Source organism: Sylvia atricapilla, chromosome 11, assembly GCF_009819655.1.
Source record: "Sylvia atricapilla isolate bSylAtr1 chromosome 11, bSylAtr1.pri, whole genome shotgun sequence".
Classification (NCBI taxonomy): Eukaryota; Metazoa; Chordata; class Aves; order Passeriformes; family Sylviidae; genus Sylvia; species Sylvia atricapilla.
In genome coordinates this window covers 9,782,266-9,795,742 of record NC_089150.1, presented here as the reverse complement: position 1 = coordinate 9,795,742, position 13,477 = coordinate 9,782,266, and the positions used below count along the sequence as shown (strand labels likewise).

The window sequence follows — 13,477 nt, the reverse complement described above, 5'->3', positions numbered from 1 at the left end:
TCTAGGTCACAGTCTCTCGTGGCAGTCTTGCTGGTTAGCTATAAATGAGTTCAATCTTCCCTCACCCATAACTCTGTTTCACTGTATCCCTGAACATTTGGTTTAAGAAACAGCTTTGTGGAAGTTTGTCTTGCTGCCTCACCACCTGTCCTGTGTAGCTCAGGAGAACATTCTGCCAGGGCAGGATGGACTCTGATCAGACACTGCCTGGGCTGATGGAGCTCCTCTTCTCTGGGGAAAAACGCACAGGAGAAGAAAAGGCAATGCAATGGTAAAAACCACAGACTTTTCTAGGTGAGAGGAGAATGTCCTTCTTCACAGCCAGTTCACCAATAGGGAATAAAAGTTAAAGCAAGGGGATGCCTGTCCATTTGTATTAGCCTGGGAAATGGTGGATTTCTCTGATGAGGCCTTTGCCTCAGGCATCTTGCCAAAAGGCATCTAGTCTCTATTCACTTGTTTCTAAGCCCAAAATGTGCAGAAAGATCATGAACTGTGATCAGCTGAAGGCCAGAAAGCATGACCTAGTGCTTCATAAGGATCAATGAGTTGAAGAGCTGTGACTTCTGATGCTTTGGAAGTATGAGCAGCAGCTGCTGTGCAATGTGAACCTAAAGAGCATCACGGGGTAATCAGCTCAAACATGGATCTAACCTGTATTTATGGTAGGAAAGCATCCTGGAATCCATGCTGAACATTAGAATTTGCATAAGTGAAGTGTTTTGGCAAACACATGCAGTTACTTTCTTCATGGATCCTGTGTATGGACTTCCTTCAGAGCACAAAGAAAAGACAAATTTTACTTTGGAGCTAAAAGGCCTGTTTTTAGCAAAGGCAGTGCAGGCAGTGTTGGGACAGACTCCAGGTCTTTGGTGTTCCTGAAGAAACACAAACAACTGCAGAGAAGGGTATAGCTCAGATCCTTTTGCCAGCATGCTTAGCAGGCAGCCCTGTACCAGGTCTGGTTCAGGCTTCGACAAGTGACCTCTGTCACTGAATGGGAACATAGAGAGCCTCAGTGAGCTTTGGCTGAACTGGGCTTTTGCCTGTCTGCTCTGGAGAGAGAGGAGCCTCAGTGTTCCCTTTCCTCCCTCCCTCAGTGTGTCTGTGAAAATACTAACTTGATTAAGCTGCCAAAAACAGACATTTGAAAAAGTATACATTGCTCTCCTGTGTCCCAACTTCTGTAAAATATGGGTTATGGTTGGTTCCTGTATATGGCACTCAGTAATTTTACAGAAGAGAAAACGGCACCACTGCAACTATCTACACAACACTTAATACAGTGAGGTCTTAGTCTGTACTAGGACTCCAGAGTGCTATTCTGGGCATTATGAACCCGATTATATTACACATAGAGCTCAGATGGCTCAGAGCCACGCTCAGGATATTAACTGTTTCTATTAAGCTTTGCATTTAGAGATCCTTCTGTCAGAGGAGGGGGCAATGTCGGAAGAGCTGGCATTGCCACAGTGTGTGTGAGTATGGTTACGGAGTGTTTTGTGTTTCATTTGCACGAGGGATAACCCGAGTTCTGGAGCTTGCTAACTTATGGATGCTCAGGAAAATAATCTTTTCAATGTACTAGTTTTGTAGCTGCAGGTGTTGTGGAGGAAACATGTGCTAATGTAGATAGATGTACAGGAGTGCAGGAGAAACCTTACCAAGTGCTATAAATGTGTCATAAGGGGATATCCATACGTACTGTGTCATCTGGCAGAGACTGTGATGAAGTGGCATTGGCTGTGATTACTCGTGGGTCTTGACAGCCTGTGCCCCTGAAAGAGTGTTCTTAAGACTTTGTGTAGTTTGTGATGAAGGTGGCTTTAGGAATAGTGAAGGCCCTTTTGTTTCTCTTAGAAAAAAGTTTTCTTTTCACAATTCTGTTTTGTGCTGTTCCGGGTTTTGTAAAAACAAACACCCTGAAAGCCCAAACAACAACAATAATAAAAGAAACCCTTTGTGGATCACCTCTGTGATCCAAACAACATTGATGGGTTTCTCACTGTTTGAATACACATTGTCTGCCAGGTGGGAACTGTGCAGCTCTTCCTTCCCTCATCACCCTGCAAGTGCAGGAAGAGATAAGAGGAATTTATTTAATCCTGCCCTCACACTGGCTGACTTTGAAGCACACTACCAGACAGGTATGCTGAATTTGGAGCCTAAATGGCTGCCTTGGGTAGGAAAGGGGGGCAGAGAGTATGACTGTTAGGGATATAGTGCTAGAGGGAGAAGAGGGGTGCTGGATGTGGTAGCACATGATGCTGAGAAAGCAACCTCTCATCCTGCCCTTAAAGTAATGTGAATTTGCCTTTGCGGGGCTTGGAGTTAAACCCTCTTCCCAATAAAATTGCAGTTTGCAGCTCCTTTCTCTGTACTGGGAGAGATGCAGCTGATGAGTAGGGACTGGCTAACGTGCAGCAAAGTTATTCTTTGCAGGAGACAGAAGCAAGTGGATGGAGGTATCCACGTGCTGTGTGGATCCACATGCCACTGTTGAGATCATGCTTTGACTGATGGAGAGGGGTTGAGTTTGCATGTGTTTTACTGAAGAATATCCCTTCTCAGAAAGCAAACAACTGACATCTTGACCTTGCAAAGGCTTGTACACCTTTACCTTTTGAAAGCACTGATCTCCTAATGTGGGTCTATAGCGCAAGAAGTGCACACGATGACCTTGTTCTTCCTGTGCCTTCTTGGCTACATTTTTTGTCTTGGATGTCAGTGACTCTGAGACCTGGGTATTTTGCTCTGCTGTTTTTTGTTAAAAATGAAGAACAAACTGTAATGTGTGGAACCAGTTTGTGTGATGGAACCCATCAAAATAAACTTGAGGAGATGATGGTGGTGGTTGAAAGAGCTTGGCTGAAACCTGGTAATTTGGGCTTGAGACAGTGAGAAGGAAAAGGGCAGCCAGGAAGGGACTGAATGGAAATCTCTACCCAAAATAAATATCCCACGAGTGGGGCATGAAGAGATAAAGAGTCTCCTTCAAATCAGACTCTGTGCCTGAGCCTTCCTCCAGAATTTCCTGCAATTTAGACAAATGACCGACTTCACGTTTTTAAGTGGTGTTTGTGCTGAACACTTGCAGGCGTGCTTTCCCCATCCAGCTGCCGAGCAGAAACCCTTGTTCTTCAGCCTTGCTGGGAGCTGCTCTGCGCTGTTTTGTGGCAGCAGCTTTTGCAATAGGAGCTCTCCCCGCCGGCCCAGGATGGCTTTTTCTGTGAAAGAAGGCAGCGCAGGCAGGCAGACATTGTCCCCTTGCCGGAAGGAGGGACCGGGCTCCCCGGGGAGGAGGGACGGGGAGCGAGTGATTCATTGCAGCTGGCCGCAGTTTGGGCTCCTCTCCCTCGCTGCCCTGGGTGCCAGGGAGTGACAGCTTGTGGGCAGCAGGCCAAGCTGTGAAAAGAGGAGTGTGTGAGGCCTTTAGCTTTTCTCATGCTTTATCAAGCTGCAAAGAATAGCTCGATATTCAGCCAGCGTCGGTGCAGGTCAGGAGAATGGAAATGCGAACTTAACTCCTGACATGCTGGCTGATGGCTGACCGCACGCAGCGTGTGAGGCAAAAGGGAGGGAAAGTGCCTTGATGACACGGTAAAGATAACTTTTTGTTAAATGGGCAGCCTCTGGGACCTGCTGGGAGAGTGGAAAGATGAAAAGAGAGCTTTTCCTCTAGCGGCTTGCTGTCTGTGTGCTGGTGGAGGATGGAAAAGCTGGAAAAGCAAAGCTGCAGGAGTGACGAGCGTTCCGGGAAGGCGAGAGGGGCTGCGGTGTGCGAGTGGCAGGTCCGTCCCTTCCCTGCTGGCACAAGGCGGGGGCTGCGGTGCAGGTGCCCAGGACAGGGGCAGTCGGTGCAGGGAGCAGGACGGGGCCGTGTCCCCGTGTCCCCGTGTGCCGGGAGCTGCCGTGCTGAGCCGAGCGCTGCCCGCCGGCGCGCAGCGGGTTAAGCCGCCCGTCGCCCGGGGGTGAGCCTACCTCGGGGTGTTGAGCTCCATTCCCACGGCTTTTCCTTTCTGAGGGCTGGGGGAGGGACCGCCTGGAACAAGTGAAATGCCTGGAGGCTGGAAAACAGCACCCCGGCCCCTCTGGCCTTGTGCTGGGCGGGGAGGGATCTCCGCCTCACGGCAGGCTGGGCAGCGGCGGCCGGCCGAGGCCGGGGCTGTCGCTGCTGGGCAGGAGCCTGGCTGATTTCTCGCCTTTAGGCAAAGGGAGATGGCGTTGCGGGCAGTAGAGTGCCTGCCTGGGGACTGAATTCTCAGCTGGAAGGACATAAAGTAGAAATGAAGCCCGAGCAATCCTGCGGGCAGATCACAGCACGGTTTAACCCACAGGGTTTGTGGCTGTAGCAGCACTGGGCTCCCTGCAGCACATGCACGTTTCTCAAAGGCATAAGGGAGCAGGGTCCTTCCTTCCCGGTGCTGACTCTGCCTTCTCCTCCTCCATCACTTTGGGCTGCTGAGTTGAAGGTGTTTGAAGCCCCGAGGAAAAAGGCAGGTGAAGGGCTGAGAGGCTGGGTAAGGGAGTTAGCAGGTGCTCAGAGCGCAGCCTGCAGCTCCTGTGAGCCTAAATCCCACTCTTTCTCCATCAACAGTGCAGGGGTCCGGGAGAGCAGGAGAGCTCTGCCACTCCCGGTTTGCTGTGAAGCTGGGTGTAGCTGTGTGAGGTACTAATCCTGGCCAGCACCTATCTCCCACCAGAGGGAGAAGGGAGTTTGTGTGCCGGTTCAGCCCCTAGAAAGACTCTGAAGTCCCCTCTGAGGTCTAAGGTGTGCAGTCCCTATTCTCAACAGCTTTTGAATTCAAGGCAAGGTGAACTGATGTGGGTAAATGGGACCCAGTAGCAGCATAAAGGAGTGATGAACTGTGGGCTCGGAGTGCAGTTACGGTTTGATTCTGCTGGGCTGTGTTTGCACGGTATAGGTCAGGTTATGCCAAAAGCCTGGCAAAGGTGTGGTTAGAGACTGGATTTTTGCTTGTGCATTGTGTGTCTGGCCTTGCATCTGCCCCAGATCTTCTTTGCAAAGAGTGAAGTACTGTGATCCTCCCACTTGCTGTGCTGGCTCCTGCGGCAGGAGGATCTGGAGGGGAGAGGGTTTGGGAAGCAGTATTGCCTGTGTGGGCAGAGGCTTTGTATAGCTTGGGTTAGCACCCAGATACAGACCTTAGTGATAGAACAACAGGGTGCAAATATTCTGCAAATACCAGACTCGGGGTGGATCTTGTTGATTGTTAATGCCAAAATCCTAATAAAGGCTGCTAGGCAGGAGCCCTTCTTGTCTTTTCTGCACGCAGGCACCTAATGGTCGCCGAGCTCTGCTGTTGAGTGTTCTGCAGCCCTTTGCTCTGTCCATTTATTCACCCAGCCGTGGGAAATGTGTCTGGAGCGGGAGCTGGGTTCCCAGGCTGATCTTAGCCCTGTGCAGCACAGACCTGCAGTGGATGCACAAAGAGAAACTCTCACTGGTTGCGATGTAGCTCGGGACCCAGGTGCAGCAAAGGCACCGGCGAGAGCTGGCTCCCCTGCAGGGACAGGGGGTGTGTTCCCATTGTGCCTGTTCTGGTTTGCTCCTGTCTAGCCTCTTCTCATTATTCTTGCCTTGAGCTGTCTCAGGCCCAAAGGCAAAGTGCTGCAGAAAGCTCTGTGGGCATTCCCTTGAGGGATGTGGGGTCCTTGGAGAGTGTTCAAGGGAGGCACTGCAGTGGGCTGAATTGCGACTGTTTCAGGCTGCACAGCTCTGAGCTAATCTCCCAGAGGCAGAGACATTACTCACCAATCAGGAATGTGTCTGTATTTTTCCTAATGAGAACAAAACATTTTATCCCTGTTCATTAGCAGAGAGTTAGCGTGTGCAGTTGCTATGCCAACAGACTCCTCTCCTCCGCAGACACACTGGGGGTGTCCTCCATGCCATGGTTGGAAGGGTGAACAGGAAGGCTGGTTCTGACAAGAAAAAGATCCCATTGTTTTCCCAGGGCTGCCTGGACTTTGTGCAGCTGGCCAGACCATGCCTTCTCAGGGGAAGGGAGCCACAGCGGGAGTCAAGTGCAACAGATTTAATTTATTGGAAAAATAATCTTTGCATTTCATGCTCTGTTGTTTTTTCCAGCTTGAGGCACACTCTTCAATAAGAGAAATGAAGGTGTCTCAACGTTCCCAAGAGTCCAGATGGTAAGCAAAATGTGCCAAGAGTCAGCACTGGGATGCCCATGGACTGCTGCAGCCTGCTGGGCTCCTCCGTGTTCCTGATCATCTCCGTGTGTGTGGCCACTGTCATGCTGGGCAGCCTCTGGATGCTGCTGCGTGACAAACCCACCTGACCAACTGTACCACCTGTGATTAGTTGGACAAGTTCTCCAGGCACGTGGTCTACTGGAAAGAGTGAGTGGCTGTATGTGGGAGTGTTCGCCAGTTCCCTTTGCAGAAGGAACATTCTCTTTACGCAGGGAAATCCTGTGGAGGATGAAGGATATCTCTTCAACAGAAGCTCTCTTCTGTAGGGTTCTGCTGTAAGCAGATGTATTTACTCCAGAGGTTGCCTATTTACTTGTCATTTTTTTTCTTTGTTGCCCCAACTTTCTTGAGAGAGTGACTGGGAATTGTGGGTATCAATGCTACCAAAGTCAGGCCACTGTACACCTTTTGCAAGTCTTCTTGGCACCTCTGTTGCTGCACTTGAAATATAAAAACTAACTTTTAAACTTTGAATTTTCTGTAGAAGGGAATTAATTTAACCTACAGACAGAAAAAAAAAAAAAAAACACAACAACAAAAAACCACAACCTAAACAAAACCGTGAGTTTCTGATGGTGATCTATAAGTAGAAATGGGCCAGTGAATGTTACCAAATCTGAAGACAGACTCCTGGAGCAGGAGTGACATTCATCTCTGTCTGTCAGTCACCATGGAGTGTGATGAGCTGCTTTGTGCCGGCTGAGCTTTGTGGTGTTGACAGTTACAGACCCTTGAAGAAATGTCTCCCTGAAACTGAATTCTTTCAACCTGCTTCCTATTAAACCAGGTAGTTACAACTCTGCTGTCAGTTTGCCTGGTGAAGCACTCTGTAGGTGAATACATGGAATTTGAATATGGGAATTTGAATATCAAATTAGGGTGGTACACCAGAGATCCCAGACTGAATGAGTTGCTGGAGATCTGCAAATCTGCATGAACCTCTGGCTGGGAAGTGAAACCCTGGCACCTGGATGCTAGGAGCTGATGTAGGTGAGTCACTGACTTTTGCACTGGAGAGATGAGTATCACGTTAGAGCACTGGGAGTACAGGAGCCCTTCATCAGAAGGTTGTCTGCTTGTTGGATTTGCAACTCCAACATCAGGAGAAATAAAAACAGAAGAAATAAAAACAATGAACAGAATGAAACTGCAGCCTGCAGCCCAGTCCTCTCTGGGCTGCAACCCGTGTGTTCCACTTTGGTAGTAGACCTGGATGGAACTCTTAGATAATAAAGAGCAAGTTTTGAAAATCTCTTTCAATCTGGAGCATCCAAAAATAAATCTTGAATACATATAACAAATGTACAAAGATTGTACTGGTTGCCTCAGCTTTGCATTGCTCTGGGTGGTTCGAGTAAAACCACTAAATCAAAGGTGTTTGAAATAGGGAATGAGTAAGTACTTGAGATTATTTGAATTCAGGCCAGTCTCTTCTGGATCCACGCTTTCAGGGTACATAAAAAAATACAAGATCATAAGGAGGCCAGAGGACTGTATGTTGTATTCTTTGATATACTGAGGTGATTCCGTCCCTATCCTATTGAAAAAGTGCTCCAGCAGAAGTGCACTAGAGGATATGCTTTTTAGTACCTTTAAATGTGGAAGATCATGTCTGAACAAACTAACTTCTGAAATGTGAGTTACGGTTATTATCTGAGTCGCGCTCGACTTCATTCCTGTGCAGCTGGAGTAGCAACTTGGTGTTACCTAGGAGAGTGTTACTTGTTCCCTCCTCTTCCCTCCCCTCCCTTTTAAGCAGTTCTGGGACTGATTTTCTGCCCTATTTTCTGTGCACCACCAGTTTTTAAGAGTAAAAATATACACACAGCTGCACTACTGTGTGTAAGGCAAGATACCTTCAGGAGCAACATTCACCTTTGCCTCTGATAACACCTCAGGTGCTCATAGAACCTTGGGAGAAGAGTTCTTTGTTTTTGACCAGTTAAGGGCCATTTGTGGGGTGAAGTGTTCCTTCTAACCTTTGGAGTGTGGTTCAAAATCCTAAATTGTGGGGTAGCTTTATGTTTTTAAGACACTGTTAGCACTGAGTATTGTAACTCTAGGTAATATATTGTTCTGTTGGGTTTTAATGGCCTTCCTTCTCTTTGTTAATTCCCGTTATACTTCTACATATCTGCATCTTTAAAAAACACTTACTTGACTGTTAATAGTAAAGCTAGCAAATGATAAAGTAAAGCCAAGAAAGTTATTTCAGCCTGACAGGAGAGTTTAGGTTGCTTAGTCAGCTAAGCATATATTATTAACAAAGTTCTAGATCTCATAAAGAATGTGGGAAGCAATTAGGATTACTGCATTTGTGGAAGAAATCACTCAGTATTTTTGGGAGTCATGATCCAAACAGTCTCCAAACCCAAATATTCTTATATGATTCTGCAGGAAAACATTTTTCTATGTAGTGTCAGGAAATCTATAAATACTGTGCCCACACTAGAGGAAAAACTTCTGGATTGAAATATTCATGAAGAAAGTATGACAGAATAAAGCCCTGGCACACAATCTTGTGAGGGATCTACCCTTCATCAGGGCAGGCTAATTCAAAGATAAGATAGTTCTTTGAAAATACAAATTATCAGGGAAAGAAATTTTTTTAAAAAATACACCCTATTCTGGTGGAAGAAGGGTGCAGCTGAATACTGTGGCTTGAAAGTAAACTTGCTTTTGAACAAACTCAGTTTAAAGTGTTGGGCTGAATATTTTAACAGAGGACTACCAGACAGGCAATTCACTACAGAAGTGGGGAATCCCTGCTGTGTTTGATAACCATCACACTTGTTTCCTCCAGCTGTTATGGAAGTTGAATTTTCTACAGCTTTAGGAAAACCATTAGCATCTTAACGGAGATATCTTTGGTTTTTAGAAATGGAACAGCAGCAGCAGTGAACAGAGGTGTTATCTTCCATACAAAGTGCAACAGAGTGACTCGGGATTCTTCCACCTGAAAAACAATAAATGGCAGTTATCTTCAATTCCTGAATCACCTGGAAAGTTTAGAGGGGGTGCAGCCTGTTTTGTTTTGTTTTGTTTTGTTTTTTTCCATTAGAAGTACGAATAGGTATTGCATGGAGACAGCTTGTAGTAAGCTTAAAACCAAGTAACAACTTAGTCCTTGATGTGTGCAGTTAACCTGGGAAGCTTCTTGCCACAGGATGTTGTGAGTGCCAAATATCTCTGTGTATATGAGGACATGGGGCAGGTCCATAGGAGAAGGAGCTATTGAAGGTTACTAAATGCACAGAAACCACCTTTATCCCAAAAGTCCCTGAGCTGCTCATTGTTGAAGCCTGGGGGAGTATTCAGGGAGGTAAAGTGCTAGCTACTATGTGTTTGCTTCAGTCTGAGGCTTCAGGCCAGAGCCAGACAAGTGCAGCCTGGTTTGTCAGAATGGAGTGGGAGGGGGGATGCTAATAAAACTGGTTAAAGAAAGAGACTGGCACAGCTTGAGTTCTGGGTTGGTTCTGTGCTGCTTGTGGTGTGCAGCATGCACCTCTTGCTTGCTGAAGGCACTGCCTTGGGCTGCTGGAGTCTGCAGGCTGTTGACTTGAATTTGAAGAGAAGCAGAGAATGTATTTCTAGAAACTACACAGGTAGGAAAAATGGTGTGAAGATTAATATTATAAGCAGAGAAGCGAAGCTGACTTTCCCCTTTTCTCTGTGGCAAATGCTGTTCCTGCTATTGTGGGATGGTAGGTTTTATTGAGATAAATATATTTATCTCAGTATATTGATTTGAGATAAAATAGAATTACTGAGATATAAATAAATAAATCTAAATAATAGATTTATTGTGAGACTGCCTTATTGCTCATAGCCTACATCTTATTTGTGTAAATTTGCTTGAAAGGGTGTTTCTTGTTTTGTAATAGACTCTAACTTAATTTGAGCTAAAAGAGATGATAAGCTGATGCAAGAACAGTACAACCTCTGTTCCAAAGCTTTTTCAAGCTAAAAATGTTATGCCCTAAGTGAGGTTCATACTCTTCAGAAGTACTCTAAACACTGGTCCTATTTTAGGTCCCATCTAAACATTCAAAAATAACTCAAAAACAGGGCTCACTTCTATATGCTTCACCCTTGAAAGTCAGCTCTTACACTTGATTTTAGATGTTTACCCAAGTGTGCAGAGGGCACGGTACAGAACAGTCTTAGCTGTTCCTTTGAACTTTTTATTTCAGAAGGAAGAGAGCAATGTCGGGCTATCTGTTGTTTTGTCTCTAGAGACCTGGTCTTTACTGTTAGGCAGTATCCTTTTGAGTTTTGGGGCAGGGATTAAAATTTTTTTGTTGACTGACTCTGCTGCTGTGGTCCCTGGGGAGCAGCTATGCAAAGCTGACCGGTAGCGGAACTACGGTGCTGTGTATTCTTGGAGGCAGGCTCTTATGACTGAAAACTGAGTTGGTGTATTTTGGGGAGCTACAGCACCTCTCCAAGGATACAGATACAGTCTCACATGCGTATTGTGTAGTGAACATGACTGCATGGAGTGGCCGAGGAGTTGTGTGCTCAGATTACAGCTGTGGGGAAGACAGACAGGCCTGGGGCTGACGGAGGATCCAGGTGGAGTACATACAGGATTAGGACAAGGGTCACCTTAGGGAAGACTGGCACCAGGTGGAGGAGACTGAAGTTCCTTTCCTGTTCATTGCTCCCCCTTTATCTTGATTTAGTCAACTCTGATGCAGGAATAAGTTTCTATCCCAAACCTTAAGTCTCATCATTGCAGAGTTGCAGTGGGCTCAGTTGTTACCCCACTTACAAAGTGGTTTGTTCTGAATTTCTCAATTATTGTTTTCATCAGTAGCTTAGCTCAAGCAGTGATTCTCTCTCAGCCTTTTCCTGTTTGCTGGACCTGTCTGCCATTCTCCAGATAGTCTGTCCAGATTAGATTTAGTTTGAACCCATCTTTAGCCGGTATGATCTTTTCTATTCCTAGCTGATCCATGATTTTAACTAGTGTATTTCCCACTAAGCCCTGAGAAGATTTAAACTAAAACTTTTTCATGAGGCTAAATTTGTGTCAGCCCCAGCATGGACTCCTGGGTTGACATTGGGTAGCTCACTGCTCAGTTTGGTCCATGTGTAAGTCTGAAAAGTGCTGTCTGAGACACACTTTTGTGGGGTTTTGATTAGTTATCTATGCGTGGCAGAGTAAAATGTTTCCTTTCCCAGAGGAAGGCACAGTCCCTGCCATGTGTGTGGAGTACACAGCTTAAAGTGACAGAGGAGGGGTGCCTGGAACTGGAACAGTCTGCAAACAGAACTGTGCTGACCACAAGCTATGGTTGATCCTTCCAGCACAGATGTACATACTTCTCATTTGTTTCCTTACCAGTCTCTCTGTTCTGTCTAGCTGTTCCTTCCAGCAGAGGAGCAATCACTCAGCTGTAGAACTCAGTGCTGTTCCTAACAAACTACTGTAAATCTCTTTTTCCTGTCTCCTGGGCACTTTTTTGCCCAGGGGTGACCCTGGCAAGGCAGCATGCTCTTGAGATGCCAACAGTCAGCCAGTTATACTGGCTGAAATTCCTGCTCCTAGCAGTTTGCATTTCAGATTGGCACTGCAGACCTGTTTAGTGCATCTCTGCAGCCCTCAGGTGAAGGTCTGGGCTTCCCTGAAAGGGGAAAGGATGAGCCAGTCAGTCCTGCTTAGCCAGTGGCTGTCAGACTGTGCAGTGGGAGGGTAGCAAACCAGATGAAGAACAGTCTCAACCAAAAAGTTTTTAAAATTCATGGCTCTCATGAGCAGATAGCTAGTTCTGAACCTTTGTACCTCTAGGACAGCACCAAAGAAGTTTTCTCAGCCCTGAACCAGGAGCTCAAATATTTTGCCAGAAAACCGTAGAATCTCCTTAATCTGAGTGAACAGAAACTCAGGCTGTTTGTAAAGCCACTTGAAGGTATAAAATTTCTTACTGGGATTTTTTCTTGTTATAAAATTAAAATTCCTTATTCTGGATAAGACACGACTAGATGTCTGCCTGTTAACAAAATAACTGGAGAGCTCTTGTTTTACATGGTTTATTTCTCCAAGTACCAAATCTTGCAGGGTCCCAGCTTCTGCTTCCTGTGCCACTTAATTTTCCAGTTGCTTATTTTCACTCCTCCAGACTGTGGACCCACTATGGTATGAAGAGAGAGCATTGCCTGGTGGCCCATGCCCAGCAATAGTTCTCTCACCCTTCTCTAAATGCAGTTTGGTGCTCTGAATTTTATCCTTGAAACAAGAGCTTCCAAGAGTGAGTAGTGTCTGGCATGCAGGTCTGTGATGGTACAGTGGAAGAACAAGGCTGCATGGCTGCTGCCAGCCTGTGACTGCTCAACCATGTGCACCTTGAAAGTCCTTCACAGATCGTTCCTGGACCACCACTCCATGTTGAATTCAATCTGAAAGCACTGAATATCCAGCCTTCGTAGGACAGTCTTTGTTCAGAGCTGAGACTGGGGTAAAGTTGCTGCTGGCTCTCAGGTCTGCACCCAACCTGTCCAGGCTTCTGCAATAATGTGGTGGGAGCTGTTGTTTCTTAGATGTGTTGTGTTGCTGTGAAGCTCCCCAAGCTTGGGAAGGTCCCCAGGCTTTTTGAACAGCGTGGCGTGTTGTTATCTGTTACTGGCTTTATGAAAGCCTTGGCATTGGCTTCCTGATGTGGAAGAAAATGTCTGGTCACCTCAGTTTGGATTATTATCTAACAGACTTGTGTAACCTAATTGCCAGACTATTGAGCCTAGTAGTTCACAGCTGATGACTGAGAACCTTCCAGGCGGAGGCACTAATTCATGGAAGATAATTGATCAAAGCGTCATTTCTGATAATGCTTTAACATAACTTGAGTAATACAAGGTAGAATACGCCTCATCTTGGTTTGAAGACAAACCACAAGCAGATGGTGGTAGTGATGTGGAGTTCTGTTTATTCTGCTGTCTCTTCTGGGTGGGAGGGGACAGGTACTACTCATGTGGCTGCATTGCATTTGATGTGTTTGCAGGTTACTGCCTGTATTCATGGCTTTAGCCCCAACTGCTGACACTCTTGGAGTGAGAGGGGAAGACTGTCAAATTGCTGTCAGGATGTATGGTTCTCCAGAAGATTGGAGGAGGGCAGAAAAGTGAATTTTATTTGAAATGAAGGAAAACACCCAGAAAAATTTTTCCAGAAATTTTTCTAATATTAGTTCTTTATAGATCTATTGCAGTACTAAATCTGAGACTTAAGGGGTGTCAAGAA

General features: G+C 46.2%; 1 protein-coding gene across 1 annotated transcript in view; it reads left to right on the top strand.

Annotated features, from left to right (window-relative positions):
* Positions 1–6,121: 6,121 nt before the first annotated feature.
* PLXNB1 (plexin B1) overlaps positions 6,122–13,477 on the top strand; it is a 52,618-nt gene continuing 45,262 nt past the window's right edge. The window contains exon 1 of the mRNA XM_066326624.1: positions 6,122–6,384. The gene's annotated coding sequence lies outside the window, so the exon portion shown is untranslated. The remainder of the gene's footprint in view (positions 6,385–13,477) is intronic.